The sequence below is a fragment of the Manis javanica genome, chromosome 8, assembly GCF_040802235.1.
Source record: "Manis javanica isolate MJ-LG chromosome 8, MJ_LKY, whole genome shotgun sequence".
Taxonomy (NCBI): domain Eukaryota; kingdom Metazoa; phylum Chordata; class Mammalia; order Pholidota; family Manidae; genus Manis; species Manis javanica.
In genome coordinates this window covers 77971796-77977795 of record NC_133163.1, presented here as the reverse complement: position 1 = coordinate 77977795, position 6000 = coordinate 77971796, and positions in this window count along the sequence as shown.

The following is a 6000-nucleotide window of genomic DNA, read 5'->3' as shown; positions in this document are numbered from 1 at the left end:
CAAAGAAGGCAGCATCCACTTCCAAACCACTCAGGAACCGTCTGCTGCATCAAATTACACCCCATTCCACTCCAATTCACAACATTCCACTCCATTCTGCAACATTCCGCAACGTTCTGTTGCACCACATTTCACCAAAGAAGGCAGCATTCGCTAATAAACAATTCAGGAGCAATCTTTTGCTTCTCTTTAAACCGCATTTCACGCCATCCCACAACATTCCGCTCCTTTCCACAAAATTCCACCATGTCCTATTGCTTTCCATTCCATCAAAGAAGGCCCCGTTCGTTTCCAAACCACTCAGACACCCTGTATTGCGTCACATTTCCACCCATTCCACTTTATTCCACAAAATTAAACTCCATTCCACAACATCCACCGCATTCTATTGCGTTACATGCCATCAAAGAAGCCTTCATTCGCTTCCAAAACACCCTGAACTGTCAATTGCGTCACATTCCTCCCCATTCCACTCCATTCCACAACATTCCACTCCATTCTGCAGCAGTCCACAACGTTCTGTTGTGTTCCATTGCGTGAAAGAAGGCAGCCTTCGCTAAGAAAGTACTCAGGAACCCTCTATTGCATCACATTAAACCCTATTTCACACCATCCCACAACATTCCAGTCCTTTCCGCACAATTCCACCTCGTTCTATTGCTTTCCAATCCGTCAAGGAAGGCTCCATTCGTTTCCAAACCACTCAGACACCCATCATTGCGTCGCATTTCACCACATTCCAATTTATTCCACAAAACACCTCTCCATTCCGAGAAAATCCTTTCATTCCGTCGAAGAGGGATCCATTCTCTTCCAAAACACACAGAAACCATCTATTGCTTCACAATACACCACATTCCAATCCATGCCACAACATTGCACTCCTATCCGTCGTCTCCCACCACCTTCTATTGCGTTCCATTCTGTCAGAGAAGGCTCGTTTCCATTCCAAACCTCTCAGGCACCCTTTGTTGTACCATATTTCACCCCATTCCCCTCACAGTCACACTCACACAAACACACAGACACTCACACAGTCCCGCAACCTCGCTCACACACTCACGAAATCACACACAAAAACACCCCCACACACTCTGAAACACGCCCACTCACACACACTCACTCACACACTATGACACACACGCAATCTCACACAATCACACAAGTCTTGTATACTCACTCACAAACACTCACTCCTACTCACACACCTACTAACCCAAACACACTCACACACTCGCACACACACAGACTCACAGAAACACACACGTGCATACACACACACAGCCCCTCAGCCACGTGCACACTCACTCTCACACACACACTCATAGACGGACACACTCACACTCAAACACAGTCAGTCCCACTCAGACACATCGTGAATCACACAATCTCACACACTCTCACTCACATACACACACTCACGCACTCTCACACATTCAAACACACAATTCGCACACACACACTCACACCTGCACAGCCACACACACTTCCACCCACACTAACATGCACATTCCCCGTCAAACACACACAGTCACTCACTCAGAGTCAAGTTCCCACTCTCAAACCAACATGCTCACAAACACACTCTCCTTCACTCACACAGAGCCCCTCACACACATACACACTCACACACACTCACACACTGTCACACACACTCACACCCTCTCACACTCACACACTCTAACCCAATCAAACCCACAAGAGCATACACATGCACACACAGACATTCTCTTAAAACACTCAGGAAAATCTACTGCATCACATTAAACCCCATTCGTCTCCAGTCCACAACATTCTACTTCATTATCCAACAGTCCGTCACGTTGCATTGTTTCCCATTCCATCAAGGAAGTCTCCATTCTACTCTAAACCGCTCAGCTTCCCTCTATTGCACCACATTATACCCCACTCCACTCCATTTCACGACATTCCACTCCATTCCACAACGTTCTGTTGCATAGCATTGCGTCAAAGAAGGCAGCATTCGCTAAGAAACAACTCAGGAACTCTCTACCGTGTCACATTGAACCCGATTTCACGCCATTCCACAACATTCCACAACATTCCACAACGTTCTGTTGCGTTCTCCTCCATCAAAGAAGGCAGCATCCACTTCCAAACCACTCAGGAACCGTCTGCTGCATCAAATTACACCCCATTCCACTCCAATTCACAACATTCCACTCCATTCTGCAACATTCCGCAACGTTCTGTTGCACCACATTTCACCAAAGAAGGCAGCATTCGCTAATAAACAATTCAGGAGCAATCTTTTGCTTCTCTTTAAACCGCATTTCACGCCATCCCACAACATTCCGCTCCTTTCCACAAAATTCCACCATGTCCTATTGCTTTCCATTCCATCAAAGAAGGCCCCGTTCGTTTCCAAACCACTCAGACACCCTGTATTGCGTCACATTTCCACCCATTCCACTTTATTCCACAAAATTAAACTCCATTCCACAACATCCACCGCATTCTATTGCGTTACATGCCATCAAAGAAGCCTTCATTCGCTTCCAAAACACCCTGAACTGTCAATTGCGTCACATTCCTCCCCATTCCACTCCATTCCACAACATTCCACTCCATTCTGCGGCAGTCCACAACGTTCTGTTGTGTTCCATTGCGTGAAAGAAGGCAGCCTTCGCTAAGAAAGTACTCAGGAACCCTCTATTGCATCACATTAAACCCTATTTCACACCATCCCACAACATTCCAGTCCTTTCCGCACAATTCCACCTCGTTCTATTGCTTTCCAATCCGTCAAGGAAGGCTCCATTCCTTTCCAAACCACTCAGACACCCATCATTGCGTCGCATTTCACCACATTCCAATTTATTCCACAAAACACCTCTCCATTCCGAGAAAATCCTTTCATTCCGTCGAAGAGGGATCCATTCTCTTCCAAAACACACAGAAACCATCTATTGCTTCACAATACACCACATTCCAATCCATGCCACAACATTGCACTCCTATCCGTCGTCTCCCACCACCTTCTATTGCGTTCCATTCTGTCAGAGAAGGCTCGTTTCCATTCCAAACCTCTCAGGCACCCTTTGTTGTACCATATTTCACCCCATTCCCCTCACAGTCACACTCACACAAACACACAGACACTCACACAGTCCCGCAACCTCGCTCACACACTCACGAAATCACACGCAAAAACACCACCACACACTCTGAAACACGCCCACTCACACACACTCACTCACACACTATGACACACACGCAATCTCACACAATCACACAAGTCTTGTATACTCACTCACAAACACTCACTCTTACTCACACACCTACTAACCCAAACACACTCACACACTCGCACACACACAGACTCACAGAAACACACACGTGCATACACCCACACAGCCCCTCACCCACGTGCACACTCACTCTCACACACACACTCATAGACGGACACACTCACACTCAAACACAGTCAGTCCCACTCAGACACATCGTGAATCACACAATCTCACACACTCTCACTCACATACACACACTCACGCACTCTCACACATTCAAACACACAATTCGCACACACACACTCACACCTGCACAGCCACACACACTTCCACCCACACTAACATGCACATTCCCCGTCAAACACACACAGTCACTCACTCAGAGTCAAGTTCCCACTCTCAAACCAACATGCTCACAAACACACTCTCCTTCACTCACACAGAGCCCCTCACACACATACACACTCACACACACTCACACACTGTCACACACACTCACACCCTCTCACACTCACACACTCTAACCCAATCAAACCCACAAGAGCATACACATGCACACACAGACATTCTCTTAAAACACTCAGGAAAATCTACTGCATCACATTAAACCCCATTCGTCTCCAGTCCACAACATTCTACTTCATTATCCAACAGTCCGTCACGTTGCATTGTTTCCCATTCCATCAAGGAAGTCTCCATTCTACTCTAAACCGCTCAGCTTCCCTCTATTGCACCACATTATACCCCACTCCACTCCATTTCACGACATTCCACTCCATTCCACAACGTTCTGTTGCATAGCATTGCGTCAAAGAAGGCAGCATTCGCTAAGAAACAACTCAGGAACTCTCTACCGTGTCACATTGAACCCAATTTCACGCCATTCCACAACATTCCACAACATTCCACAACGTTCTGTTGCGTTCTCCTCCATCAAAGAAGGCAGCATCAACTTCCAAACCACTCAGGAACCGTCTGTTGCATCAAATTACACCCCATTCCACTCCAATTCACAACATTCCACTCCATTCTGCAGCATTCCGCAACGTTCTGTTGCACCACATTTCACCAAAGAAGGCAGCATTCGCTAATAAACAATTCAGGAGCAATCTTTTGCTTCTCTTTAAACCGCATTTCACGCCATCCCACAACATTCCGCTCCTTTCCACAAAATTCCACCATGTCCTATTGCTTTCCATTCCATCAAAGAAGGCCCCGTTCGTTTCCAAACCACTCAGACACCCTGTATTGCGTCACATTTCCACCCATTCCACTTTATTCCACAAAATTAAACTCCATTCCACAACATCCACCGCATTCTATTGCGTTACATGCCATCAAAGAAGCCTTCATTCGCTTCCAAAACACCCTGAACTGTCAATTGCGTCACATTCCTCCCCATTCCACTCCATTCCACAACATTCCACTCCATTCTGCGGCAGTCCACAACGTTCTGTTGTGTTCCATTGCGTGAAAGAAGGCAGCCTTCGCTAAGAAAGTACTCAGGAACCCTCTATTGCATCACATTAAACCCTATTTCACACCATCCCACAACATTCCAGTCCTTTCCGCACAATTCCACCTCGTTCTATTGCTTTCCAATCCGTCAAGGAAGGCTCCATTCCTTTCCAAACCACTCAGACACCCATCATTGCGTCGCATTTCACCACATTCCAATTTATTCCACAAAACACCTCTCCATTCCGAGAAAATCCTTTCATTCCGTCGAAGAGGGATCCATTCTCTTCCAAAACACACAGAAACCATCTATTGCTTCACAATACACCACATTCCAATCCATGCCACAACATTGCACTCCTATCCGTCGTCTCCCACCACCTTCTATTGCGTTCCATTCTGTCAGAGAAGGCTCGTTTCCATTCCAAACCTCTCAGGCACCCTTTGTTGTACCATATTTCACCCCATTCCCCTCACACTCACACTCACACAAACACACAGACACTCACACAGTCCCGCAACCTCGCTCACACACTCACGAAATCACACACAAAAACACCCCCACACACTCTGAAACACGCCCACTCACGCACACTCACTCACACACTATGACACACACGCAATCTCACACAATCACACAAGTCTTGTATACTCACTCACAAACACTCACTCCTACTCACACACCTACTAACCCAAACACACTCACACACTCGCACACACACAGACTCACAGAAACACACACGTGCATACACACACACAGCCCCTCACTCACGTGCACACTCACTCTCACACACACACTCATAGACGGACACACTCACACTCAAACACAGTCAGTCCCACTCAGACACATCGTGAATCACACAATCTCACACACTCTCACTCACATACACACACTCACGCACTCTCACACATTCAAACACACAATTCGCACACACACACTCACACCTGCACAGCCACACACACTTCCACCCACACTAACATGCACATTCCCCGTCAAACACACACAGTCACTCACTCAGAGTCAAGTTCCCACTCTCAAACCAACATGCTCACAAACACACTCTCCTTCACTCACACAGAGCCCCTCACACACATACACACTCACACACACTCACACACTGTCACACACACTCACACCCTCTCACACTCACACACTCTAACCCAATCAAACCCACAAGAGCATACACATGCACACACAGACATTCTCTTAAAACACTCAGGAAAATCTACTGCATCACATTAAACCCCATTCGTCTCCAGTCCACAACATTCTACTTCATTATCCAAC